Raw genomic sequence first — 14933 nt, forward strand, 5'->3', positions numbered from 1 at the left:
CCAGTTAACATTATAGAAAATCTGGGGGTAAGAGTCAAAGTGTACAGCAATCATGCAATTATGAAAAAGCCACTTTCAAAACATCATGAAATTATATGTAGTTTTTATTTTTTTCTTGCCCCACCCTTCCATGTCATTGTGTGATCTGATCTGAAGCAGGCAGCAACTCAGATCCCAATTCCTTTTCTTGAACAGGAGGGAGGAGAGCAGGCATTATTTATCATGTTCTAACCTGTCTAGGCTCTGTGTGAAGGACTGGTCTCTTTCTTAACTAACTCAGATTCCAGGTAGGAAAGAGTAACTGTGACAGCTTCTGGTTGTGAAAAATAAAGGGATATAAAAGGGCTGAAGATGCCTGGGGCAAGAGATTACAGGTGGGGCCATATAGTAGAGGGATAGACATACAACTGAGGAAAAGCTGGAGTAAGACTCATTGAGACATTTGGACATTAAAAAGCAGCTATATACAGAATGGTATGAAAAATGCCAAAAACAAGCAGGCAGGAGGTATGCTCAGAAAAGAGCTGAGAAAACATTAATCTTTCATATTGGGGTATTTCTAGGCTCAGAGCAAGTCCACCTAATTGGAGACTATGCCAGCACATAGATAATCTGCAAAGATTTGATGAGATGGATGTTTTTTCAAATGCCCATTTTTGAACAAAAAATAATAGGCATACAAGGAAAAAGTAGTGCAGGTCTCATTCAAAGAAAATTAATTTTCAGAAACTATTCCTGAGAAGGCAGATTTACTAGATAAAAACTTTAAAACAACTAGCTAAATTATGCTCAATAAGCTATAAAGAAAAACATAGACAAAGAACTAAAAAGAAATTAAGAAAATGACATATGAACAGAATGAGATTATTAGCAAAAAATTACAAAAAGGACCCAAACAGAAGTTTAGAAGTTGAAAAATATAATAATTTAATTGAACAGTTAGTTCTAACAGTTTTTTTGGTGGAATATTTAGGGATCCTGTCATCATCAAAGAGACAATTTTGCTTCTAGCTTCCCATTTAGATGTCTGTCATTCCTTTTGCTTGCATTATTGCCCTGGCTAGGACTTCCAGTAATTTACTGAATAGAAGTGACAACAGTGGGTATCCTTCTAATGTTTCTGGTATTAGAAAAAAAGCTTTCAGGTTTTCACTATCTACTATGCTGTTAGCTGTAGGCTTATTGTATATGGTCTTTATTTTACTGAGGCATATTCCTTCTATATCTAATTTCTGTAGACTTTTTATTATGGCAATATGTTGTATTTTGTCAAATGCTTTTTCTGCATCTGTTGAGGTAATTATATAATTTTTATCCTCTGTTAATGTGGTATATCACATTTCCTGATTTGCATAGGTTGAACCATCCTTGCATCCAAGACATAAATCCAACTTGATTGTGATTTATGATAAACATGGTTTAATGTTTTATTGAATATGAATTGCTTGTATTTCACTGAGGATTATGCATCCATATTTATCAGGGATATTGGCCTGTATTTTCTTTTCTTGCAGTGTCCCTGTTTGGCTTTGTTATCGAGGTAATACTGGCCTCATAAGATGAGTTTGGAAATTTTCCTTCCTCTCTCAATTTATGGAAGATTTTCAGAAAGACTGATACTATCTTGAAATATTTAATGGAATTCACCTGTAAGGTCATCTTACCCTGTACTTTTCTTTGCTGGGAGGTTTTTCATTAAGGATTCATCTACTTACTATTGATCTTTCATATTTTCCATTTCTTCATGATTCAGTTATGGTAGGTTGTATGTTTCTAGAATTTTATCCATTATTTCTGACTTATCAATTAATATGTCTCCTCTTTCATTTCTAATTTTGTTTGAATCTTTTTCCCTTGATTAGTCTGCTGAAAATTTATCAATCTTTTTATCTTTTCAGAAAACAAACTCAGATTCGTTGATCTTTTCTATTTTCTTCATAGTCTCTATTTTATTTATTTCTGCCCTCATCTTTATTATTTTCTTTCTTCTGCTCACCTTGGGTTTATTTGGTTTTCTTGTTATTTGAGGTGTAAAGTTAAATTGTTTGAGTTTTTTTTTCTTTAATTGTTTGAGTTTTTTTTTTCTTTATGTATGTGTTTAAAATTGCAAAGTTTCTCAGAACTGATTTTCCTGCATCCCCTAAGTTTGGTATTTTGGACTTCCATTTTCCTTATCTCAAGACACTTTTAAATTTCCCTTTAGATTTCTTCTTTGACCCATTGGTTTTCAGGGGTGTATTATTTAATTTCCATGTCTTTGTGAATTTTTCAATTTTCTTTATGTTATTTATTTTTAGTTTCATACTACTTTGGTAAGAAAAGATACTTTGTATGATTGCAATCTTCTTAAATTTGCCAAGACCTGTTTTGTGGCCCAATATATGATCTATTATGGAGAATGTTCCATGAGTGCCTGAGAAAAATGTGTATTTTGGTAGATGGAATGATATGTGTATATTAGGTCCATTGGGTTTACAGTATTATCAAGTCCACTGTTTTCTTATTCATTTTCTGTCTGAATAATCTATCCAGTGTGGACACTGGGTCATTGAAGTCCCCTGCAATTATTATATTGCTGTCTATTTCTTCCTTCAATTTTGTTAATATATGCTTTAAATATATAGGTGTTCCAATGTTGAGTGTATACATATTTACAATTTTTATATCCTCTTGATGAATTGACCCTTTTATCAGTATATAATGATCTTCTTTGTCTCTCGTTACAGTTTAGACTTTTGTCTGATATAGTTTAGGACTTCTGATCTCTTTTGATTTCATTTTGCAAAGAATATCTTTTTCCATCGCTTCACTTTGAGTCTGTCTGTGTCATTGAAGATGATATGAGACTTTTGTAGATAGCAAGTGATTGTGTCTTATTTTGTATCCATTCAGCCACTTATTGTTTTTTATTGGAGAGTTTAATCCATTTACATTTAAAATTGTTTGATAGGTAAAGGCCCATAATGGCATCTTACTGTTTCCTGATTGTTTTGTAGTTCTCTTTTGTTTCTTTATTCTTCTCTTCCTGTCTTCTTTTGTGAATTGATGATTTTCTGTAGTGATATTATTTGATTTCCTTCTCTTTATCTTTTATGTATCTACTGTACATTTTTTCTTTGTGGTTATCATATGACATACATAAGACCTATAGTTATAGCAATCTGCTTTAAACTGACAACAATTTAGCTTCAATCACATACAAAATTTCTACCCTTTTACTCTCTCCCACATATGTTTTTCATGTCACAATTTACATATTTTATATTGTACATAAATTATTATATTTTATATTGTTTATGCATTATTGTAGCTATAATTATTTTAATATCTTTTTCCTTTAACCTTTATAACTATAGATAAAAGTCATTAAAACACCACTATATTACAGTAGTAGAATATTTTAAATTTGTGTACTTACCTTTACTGGTGTGTTTTATATTTTCATATATTTACATGTTACTAATTAGACACATTTTCTTCAGCTTGCATAGCTTCTTTTAGCATTTCTTATAAGGCATGTCTAGTGATGATGAAATTTTTTAGTTTTCTTTTTCTAGGAAATTTTTTTCTCTCTCATTCATTTTTGAAGGATGGCTTTATTGGATAAAGTATTCTTGTTTGGCAGTTATTCTTTTTTTTTCTTTCAGCACTTTAAGCATTTCATCCCATTCTATACTGACCTATAAGGTTACTGCTGAGAAATTGACTGATATCCTAATGGAGGTTCCCTTATATGTGAGGAATTTTCTCTTGCTGATTTTAAAATTCTCTCCTTGTCTTTAATTTTACACAATTTTATTATAGTGTATCTTAGAGAAATTCTCTTTGGGTTGAAACAGTTTGGGTACCTATGAACTTCATGAATTGAATATCTTTATATCTTCCAAGGTTTTGGGAATTTTATAGCCAATATTTCTTTAAATGGTTTTTTTGTTCCTTTCTTCCTCTCATCTCTTTCTGGGACTTTCATAATATATAAGTTGCTTCTCTTGATGGTATCTTATCATTCACATAGGCTTTCTTCACTCTTCTTTCCTTTTTTTTTTCTTTGATTGCCTCTTACTAGATAATTTCAAATGACCTATGTTTGACAGATTATTCTAATAATCGAGTCTACTGTTGATGCTTTTTGTTGCATTTTTTCATTTCATTCATTGTATTCTTCATATTCAGAATTTCTGCTTGGTTTTTTTTTATGATTTATATCTCTGTTCAACTTCTCATTTTGTTCATGTGTAGTCTTCTTGATTTCAACAAATATCCTTTTTGTGTTTTTCTTGAAGCTCACTGGGCTTTGTTAAAAACAACTATCTTGAATTCTTCATTGGAAAAATTGCAGACCTTTATTTCCTTGGAGTTGGTTTCTAGCAAAGAATTGTATTTATTTGGTAGTATAATGTTTCCTTGATTTTTTATGTCCCGTGAAGCCTTAAACTACTGCCTTTGCATTTGAGGAATGAGCCACCTCCTCCAGTCGTTACTGACTGGTTTGGGGAAAATAAAAGCCTCATGTCAGCCCTGCTAGGTATTCCGAGGCTTTGTCAAAACTTTCTTATGGGCTCTCCTACTCCACATTACTTGCTCCCTCTTGGGGCAAAATTCTTAAGCTTGCATGCCTTCTATTGATCCAGCCAAGACAGACCAAGTCTGGCAGCTTACATTTTACTTTCTCTAGGGCACTGCCAAATGCTCAAATTTGTAGTTTCTCCCAGGTTTGTAGACTCAGGCTGGCTTTCTTCACATACTCACTAACTATCTGGAAAATCTCACAATTACCACCTTTGTGGACATGCATAGGGAGCTGGCCATGACATGGAGAGTGTGTGAGTGAGTTGAGCTGAGGTTTGAGTATGCCTGTGGGCTATTTGAAAGGAGCTGCAGGCAAGGGACCTCCAGCAGCTCATGTGTAGGCCTCCCGATGGAGTCCATGAGGCAGCTAGTAAGATCTATGTCCCTTTGGTATCTTCTATTCTGAGCCCTGACTGCTTTTTTCCGCACTGTTCACCACCCACCAGCCATGCAGCTCATAACTCAGTATTCTAGATGGGTCAAGAGAAAAATGAACCACTTTCGCTGTGTCCTGCACAGTTAGGGATGCCGGCAATTACGCACTTTTCCTCACAGAGGAAATTACCAGCTGAGAAGCTCTCTTGACACTGAGCTGTGCTATGTTAGGGAGGTGTGACAAAGGCAAAGTAAAACTGTTTTTTTTGTACCATCTTCAATGTATCTAATGATGATCTTTTTGGTCCAGTGGGGTCCTGGAACATTTATGCTGAACTCCTGCACTTCCATAAAGGTACTGTCATTCATGGCTGTTTGTCAAAATTAGTGCTCTTTAAAGGGAAGATAAAAGAAAACTCCTATTCCACAATCTTGCTGATTTCACTCCTCTAAATTAATTTTTGCTAACTAAAATATATCTGGGAAATCCTCAGATATTTGAAAATTAATTTATAAAAAATTATAGGTCAGATAAAAGTCCAGGGAGAAGAAAATGATATATTTTAAAAAACAGTTAATACTGACCACACAATATCTTTGAGGTGGCTGAGACACCTCTACAAGAAAAAGTATAGCTTTAGATAACCACATTAGATAATAAATATGTGTAAATCAATTGTCAAAACTTTCACAGTGGTTGTCTCCATAGAAAATGCTAAGAAATAGATTTTTAAAATTAAAAACTTTTAAAATTCATGGAAATAGTAAGTGAGTTTAGCAAAGTTCCAGAATAGATTGTCAGTATATAATATCAATAAACTTCTATACAATAACATTGAAAAACTACAATTTAAATTTTAAAAATTATAATAGTACCAAAATCTAATAAAGTACTTGTAGGGTCTATATGCTGGAAATTGTAAAGCACTCATGAAAGGAAATAAAGGACTTATATAAATGGAGAAGTATGCTCTGCTATGGATTTAAAAAAAAAAACAAAGCAAAAATGTAAATTTTCTTTAAATTTATCTTTAGATATTTAAGGTAGAATAGTTGCCCCCCCACCAAAAAAAGATGGACACATCCTAGTCCCCAGAACTTGTGAATATATTTTCTCCCATAGTGAAAGAAAGTTTGCAAATGGATTAAGAATCTTGAGATGGGGAGCTTATCTCAGATTATCCATGTAGGTCCAGTGTAATTACAAGATTCCTTATAAATGAAAGAGAGAGGAAGGAGCATTAGAGTTATTTTATCTGCCATTGCTGCCTCTGAAGTTGGAAGGAGACAATGAGTCAAGGAATAAATGCAGACTCTAGGAACTAGGAAAGCTAAGAAAACAAAATGGTCCATAGGGCTTCCAGAAGTGATGCAATCTTGATGACTTCTTGGTTTTAGCCCAGGGAGACCTATTGTGGACTTCTGTCTTCCAGGATTTTAAGATAATAGATTCATGTTGTTTTATGTCATTAGGTTTGTAGTAATTTGTTACAGAAGCAATAGAAAACTAATACAAGATTAATAGAATATTTATCAAATCCCAGTGCTATATTTTATAGATAAATATAAGTTGATTTTAAAATTTATATGTAAATGCAAAAGAACTGGGATATTCATAAACATTTTGAACAAGAAGAATAAAGTTAGAAGAATCACAATAATCAATTTTAAGGCTTAGTATAAACCTACAATAAACAATACAATGTGTTGTATTGGTAAAGGTATAGACACATAGATAAATAGACAGAATAGGGCCCATACAAATATGGTCAACTGAGTTTGACAAAAGTGCAAAGGTAATTAAATGAAAAAGGGATAGCCTTTTCAACAAATGATTTTGGATCAATTGGACATCCATTTGTAAAACAAATTTAAAAACCGTTTAATTTATAAAGCACATCTTACACAAACAAACTCATAATGTATCACAGATCTAAACATAAAATGTAAAACTATGAAACACTTAGAAAACATAGGAGAAATTTTTCATGGCATGCAGTATAGAATTGACACTAAAAACACAATAAAGTTGATTTATTTAAAATTGAAAAAAGTGCTTGCTCTGAGATATACAGTTATGAGAATGAGAAGATAAGCTACAAACTTGAGAGAGAAATCTTTGCAAATTACATATTGATAAAAAATATATTCAGAATACATAAAGAATTCTCAACTGTTCAAAAAGTAACAACCTAATTAAAAAAATGAGCAACCCACAAAAAAAATGCCAATTTATTTTATAAATTTGGGAAAACACTTGAATAGAGAAGATATAGCCTTTTTTTAACAAATGAGAGTAACTGGACATCTGTAGGTGAAATAAACAAGCAAACAAAATCTCACTTCTTTTATACATGTTAATTAAAAGTGGATCAAAGATTTAAATGTACTATGTAAGCTATACATTTTTTGAAAAAATACATGAGACAATATTAAAAATCTAGAGCTAGACATAGAATTCTTATACTTGACACCAAAGACATGTTGCATAAAAGGAAACCTATAAATTAGATTTCATCCTAAAGAAAAAATGCTCTGCAAAAATTTCTGTTAAGTGGATGAAAATAAAAATTACAGACTGGTGGAAAACATTTGCAAACTGCATCCAACAAAGGATTTTTACCTAGAATTTGTAAAGAACTTTCAAAAATCACAAAGAAAACAAAATTCAATTAGAAAACAGGCAAAACACACATGAACAGGCTTTTCACTAAAGAGGATATAAGATGGTAAATGAGCCCATGAAAGATGCTCAGCATCATTAGCCATAAGGAAATTAAAATTAAAATCTCAATGAGACATCCCTACCCTTTTATCAGTATGGCTTAAAAACAGCATAGTGACAGCACCAAATCTTGGCAAAGATAGAGAAAAACTGAATCATTCAGACATAACTGATGAGGATATAAGTTAATGCAGCCACATTGGAAAATTGTATAACAGTTCCCTACAAATTAAACATGTGTTTACCATATGCAAAACAATTGTACTCTACAGTATTACACAAGTAATGAAAACTTATGTTTGTGCATGAACCTTTCTGTGAATGTTTATAGCAGACATATTTATAATAGCCCCAAACTGAAAGCAACCCATATGCACTTTGATGGAAGGTAAATGGTTAAACAGACTGTGGCACATCCATACTACGGAACACTATTCAACCATAAAAAGATCAAATTCGATTCAAGCAACCACTCAGATGAATCTTCGTGAAACATTTTGAATGAAAAAAGTCCATCTCAAAAGTTTTCATGTAGTATGATTTTACTTATATAATATTCTCAAAATAATAAAATTATAGAGATACAGAAGAGATGAGTGGTGGCTGGGAGGCTTTGAAAGGGCAGGGAAGTGTCTGTGTCTATAATAGGGCATCATGAGGAATCCTTGTGATGGAACTGTTCTTTGATAAAATTGCACAGAACTAAATATACTCACACACATACACAAACACACAGGAGTACATGAAAAAGAGGAAATATGAATAAGATAGAACTTTAAGTAAAATTTCAGGAAATAATACTAGATATTAAATATACAATTTTGAGTGCATGTATAGTTAGTTAATCTCTCATGTGCCAGCTCTGCCACCTATCTTTCAGTCACAAGAAGAACAATGTTCTTAATGTTATTAATATTTTAACACTCAAATTGAAGCTTTGAAAAGAATACTTAATAAGCCCATGGTTCAAAAAGAAGATCCAGAGTGATGTCAGCAATATGGTAGAGTGAAAAGATACCTTTGTCTCTTGCTTTCAATCTGCAACCAGTAAAACATCTACAACATAGCAAAGGTGCCTCTTTTCAACACACCAGGAAGACAGAGAATTCCACAGATCTGTACATCTAAAGATGGGTTGTCCAGAACACATACTGGGGGCAGAATTGAGGGAGACCATGGTAGCTGAGCCCACAGCTCCAGAGGACCTTGTAGTAGAAAGGAATTAGATACACTTAATTCCAGCCTCTTGGGCACAGTGCGACCCACAGCCATAGGTAAATGGGTAGAAGCAGTGAGGACTGGGACCCCATCCCTCCAGCCACTGAGGTGCCCAATTCTCTAGCCTCCACTCCCCCAACCCACAGAGGTAGAGCCTGAGAACCTTACATGACAGAGGGGGCCCTCAAGACCACAACTCTCCCCACTATTCCCTTTCCCCCATGGCAATGCACCTGCAATGCAGAGGATTCTGAATGTGACAAAAGTGCTCCCCATCCTGGGGCCCCAGGCAGCAACTCCAACACTGGCAGCAGCAAGGGTCCAACAATACCAGAGGCATAAGAAGTGATAACAAGGGCATGGTTCCACACCTCTGAAAGAGACAGTGGAATGTGGAAAGTGTCAGCTCTCAATTATAACCAGAGGCAGTTCAGGTAAGAGAAACCCAAAACTTGCATCAACTCCTGGAAAACAAAATAAAGGCCACTGATTCCTAGATTGTTGAATCATTGGAATCAAAGAGAAAGATGTTCACTACTTCAAATGCATTGGCAAAGGATCAATGCATCAAACATCATGAAAAACCACAGTAACACTGTACCACAAGAAATGACAATTCTCCAAAAACCAAAGTCACAAAGTATTGCGATCTAACTCATAGAAAATTAAAAATAGCTATCATGAAGACATTCAATAACCTACAAGAAAATTTAGAAAAGTAGTTCAGTGAGCTCAGGAATAAAATAAATGAACACAAGGAATATTTTACCAAAGAGATTAAAACTCTTAAAAAAAGTCAAACAGAAGTTCTGGAGTTGAAGAATTCAATAAATGAGATCAAGAATGCATTAGAAAGCTTTAGAAACAGAGAAGAACATATGAAAGAGAGAATTAGTGAGCTCAACAATAGAAATGTAGAAATAATACAAGTAGAAGAGGAAAGAGAAATATGATAAATTAAAAATAAGGTAATTTTATGAGAGTGATCTGACTCTTTTAGGAAGAGCAACATTAGGGTAATGGGTATTCTAGAAGGAGAAGAGAGAGTGAAGGGAGAAGAGTTTATTTAAAGAAATAATAACTGAGAACTTCCCAAACTTGGGGCAGGAACTGGATATACAAATCCATGAAACTAAGAGAACATCTAGTTACCTCAATGCAAAAAGAAGTTTTCCAAAACCCATTATATTAAAATTGTCAAAAGACAATGGCAAAGAAAGACCTTTAAAGGCAGTCAAGTAAGAAAAGAATGGTAACCTTTGAAAGAACCCCCATTAATCTATAAGCAGATTATTCAGCAGAAATTCTACAGGCGAGGAAGGAATGAAATGACATTCTCAAAATACTGAAAGATTACAAACTATCAGCCAAGAATACTATATCCAGCAAAGTTATCCTTTAGATATGAAGGGGAAATAAATGCTTTCCTGGCAAACAAAAGCTTACGGAGTTCATCGACACTCAATTTGCCTTACAAAAAATCTTGAAAGGAGCTCTTCTAACAGAAACACAAAGGAAAAGGATACAAAACTTTGAGTAAGGCGATGAATAGACAGGATCAGAAAATTGCAAATCTTTATCAAAATAGGTTTTAAACATTTTATTATAGAAAAAAAGAAGGGGAAAGGTGCAGAAAAATTACTATAGCTATTAAAATTTGGTGACAAAGGCACAACAAGCTAATTTAAGACAGCAAAAACACAAAAGGGGAAGAGAAAAAGGATGGATTCCTTATAGATGAAGATAAGAAGCTACCAGGAGAAAAAAGACTATTTCTTTAAATCTATGAGACATTTTATACAAACCTCATGGTAACCACAAAACATGTAAATCTAGAACAGAAACGCAAAACATAGAAAAGGAGGATACTGAGAAAAACATCATTGAAAACCACCAAACCAAAATGGCAGAGAGAAACACAGGCAAAAAGAAACAATGAGGATACAGAGTAACCAGAAAGCAAAAGATAAAATGGCAGTACTAAGTCCTCATCTATTGATAATCATCCTAAATGTAAATGGATTGAATTCACATAACAAAAGAAACAAAGTAGCTGAATGAATTAAACAAGAGACAACTACATGCTGCTTCCAGGAGACTCACCTCAACTCTAAAGGAAAACATAGACTAAACGTAAAGAGATGGAAGATGGTACTGAAAGCAAATGGCAGCCAAAAGAAAGTGGGGGTGGCCATACTCAGACAAAATGGGCTTCAGGCTAAAAAGGGTAACAAGAGACAAATATAGACATTATATAATGATAAAGGGGACAATGCATCAGGAAGAGATCACAGTTATTAATATATATGAACCTAACACAAGGAGCACCAAAATATATAAAACAATTATTAACAGATAGCTACATGTAAAAGAATGAAAATAGAACATTCTCTAACACCATATACAATAAATTTGAAATGGATTAAAGACCTAAATGTAAGACTGGAGACCATAAAAATCCTAGAAGAAAACATAGGCAGAACACTCATATATGTACCATAGCCATATTTTTTGGACCTGCCTCCTAAAGCAAAGGCAATAAAAAGAAAAATAAACAAGTGGGACTTAATTAGAGTTAAAAACTTTTGCACAGCAAAGGAAATGATCAAGAAAATGAAAAGATAACCTACGGAATGGGAAAAAATATTTGCTAATAATATGACCTATAAGGGATTAATGTCCAAAATATGTAAACAGCACATAAAATCAACATTAAAAAAATAAACAACCTGATTACAAAATGGGCAGAAGACCTGAACAGCTTTTTTTCAAAGAAGACATACTGATGGCCAACTGGCACATGAAAAGATGCTCAACATCATTAATTATCAGAGAAATGCAAATTAAAACTACGAGATATCACCTCACATCTGTCAGAATTGCTATCATCAAAAGGTCCACAAATAACATATGTTGGAGAGGATATGGAGGAAAGAGAACCCTTGTGCATTGCTGGTGGAAATATAAATTGATGTAGCCACTGTGGAAAACAGTATGGTGGTTTCTTAAAAAACTAAAAATAGAACTACCATATGACCCAGCAATTCCACTTCTGGATATATATCCAAAAAGATGAAAACACTAATTTGAAATGGTACATACACCCTAATGTTGATAGCAGTGTTATTTATAATTGCCAAGATATGGAAGGAACCTAAATGTCCATCAACAGATAAATGGATAAAGAAGACTTAGTGTATATATATATATGGAATACTACTTAGCCATAAGAAAGAATGAAATTTTGCCATTTGCAACAATGTGGATAACTTGGAAGGTTATTGTGCTAAGTAAAATAAGTCAGACAGAGACAGACAAATACTGTATATCACTTATATGTGTCTCTAAAAGACAAAATAAGCTAGTGAATATACCAAAAAGGAAACAGACTCACAGATATAGAGAACAAACTAGTGGAAAGAGGGAAGAGGGGAGAGGCAAGATAAGGATAAGGGAGTAAGAAGTACAAACCATTATGTATAAAATAAATAAGCTACGAGAATATATTGCGTAACACAGGGGAAAAAACTCAATGAAAAAAGTATAATGCAAAAAATGTATATAAGTCCAAGCTGTCCTTTATATATCAAAGCTATATAAAAATACTTTTCAACATACAAGAACTTAAGAAATTATGTATCCATCAACCATCAACTCTTTCCAAGAAATCTACTAGAGGATGAGCTTCGGCCAACAAAAGATGGCTGGAAAAATTTTCAATAAATGAATAATGGTGGGTATTTAAACATCTATAAATGTACATATAAAACAAACAAAATTTGGGATCAAGGTGAAAGACTACAGCAGTCTCATATTGTGATAAAGTAGAAGTATTGCAAGTAAAAAATGTGAGAAGAGAAAAGAAAGAGGATGATAGAAAAGGCTAATTGGTGTGTAGGTAATTGGTGGTTATTAAAAGATAATGGAGGGAACTTGTTTATAAAACAGAAAGAGACTTACAGACATAGAAAACAAACTTATGGTTACCAGTAGGGAGAGGGTGTGGAAAGGGATAAATGAGGAGTTTGAGATGTGCAAATACTAAGTATACATAAAATAGATAAACAACAAGTTTATACTGTATAGCACAGGCAACTATATTCACTATCTTCTAGTAACCTATAACGAGAAAGAATATGAAAAGGAATATGTATATAGAAGTGCGAGTGAAGCATTATGCGTTACACCAGCAATTGACACAACATTGTAAACTGACTACACTTCAACTGTAAAAAAGAGAAAGAAAGAAAGAAAAAGACAGTAGAGGGAAAAAATCTGATAAACCAGACAGTAAAAGCTTAAATAAGAAAACAGGGGACTAAAAATATTTTTTTAAAAAGGCACAAGTATAAAAAAGAAAAAAGAGTAGAACAAATGTGAAATCCTTCTTAAATATCCAAAGTAAAAAAAAAAATAGTGCAAAGGGTACACATCTTGTAGATAAAGAAACACAACAAATACAACAAAATACATATGATTAGATATATGTGTATCAATATATATTTATAAAACTATGAAAGAATTGAAATTAGACATTCTAGTCATAACAATAAGTATTCATGGCTTAACCCACTTATTTAGGGAAAACATGTTTCAGTTTGCTTCATAAACTGAACCCCAAAAATACACTGTTTATAAGTTACACACAACAGCATTCAGAAAGACATAAAAATAAGGGGATGGACCAAAGTATATGAGACAAAGTAATTAAAATAACTCACAAGAGAGGAAATTATAAGGATAAAAGTTGAAATGAATAAATAATAGTTAAATGCTAGATCTGATTAATGAACCTATTGTGTAAATAATAAGATATATAAAGTTCCATCTTATTTGCTAATAAAATGAGTGAGCACAAATATACAGTGTAAGAAATGACAATGAGGAATAACAATTGAAATAGAAGGAATTTCAAAAACATAAAAGACAACTGCGCACACCTTTAAGCACACAAATGTGAAAATTTGGATGAAAGAGATAGTTTCCTAGGGAAAACATATTACCAAAATTGATTCCAGTAGATTCAGAAACCTTAAACAGACAAATTTCCAAAGAAGATGCGGAGTTATAAAGATCTATCCCATGGACCTACATCCATCCCATATGCATGATTTCACAGGGGAACGCTGTCAAACATTCAGAGACAATATAATATCAATGCTTTATAAATTATTCCAGAGCATTGAAAGAAAGGAAAATTTTCATTTTATGAAACAAATATAATAGTAATACTTAAATTAGGTAAAAATGGCACAAGGAAAGAAAATGGCCCATAAATAGCAAAGCAAAAAATTCTAAAATATTAGCTAACATAATCCAACTCCATAATAAGAAAATAATATGCCATCATTAACTGGTATATATTTAAAGTATTCTGGATGGTTCAATATTAGAAAATTCATTAATGTCATTCATCATATTAATACATTTAAGGGAAACTATGACTATATCTTTAGCCACTGAAAATTGATTTTACAAATTCAGCACTTATTCATGATAAAAAGACTCAGGGAAATAATAATTGAGGAACACTCTCAAAATGATAATATATACATCTCTTAATTTGAAAACCAATATCTTATTTAATGGAGAAACATTAGAGATATTTCCACTAAATGCAGGGACACTGCAAGAATACTTATCTCTGCTTCCATTGAATGCTGCTATTCACTTCTATTCAACATTATTGAATATTTTATTCAATATTTAATATTACTCAGTGTAATTAGGCAAGAAAAGTCAATGAGGCATAAGGATAGATTAGAAAAAGTAAAGTCATCTCTATTTGCAGATGATATGATAGCTGTGTTGGGAGAGGGGTTCCCTGAGACAACCACCAGGTTCAGTAATTTGCTAGGGCTCATGAGACTCAGCATACAGTTGTATTCACTGATATTATTTATTTCAATAAAAGTATATGAAGGAAATCAGCAAAGAAAAAAAGATAAAGTGGGAAAAATGTGGACAAATCAGGTGCTATATTGCAAGAGTCCTGTCCCAGTGGAGTCAGACAGGATGAACTTAGTTCCTCCAACTGTGACAACAG

The sequence above is a fragment of the Vicugna pacos genome, chromosome X (assembly GCF_048564905.1).
Source record: "Vicugna pacos chromosome X, VicPac4, whole genome shotgun sequence".
Lineage (NCBI taxonomy): Eukaryota > Metazoa > Chordata > Mammalia > Artiodactyla > Camelidae > Vicugna > Vicugna pacos.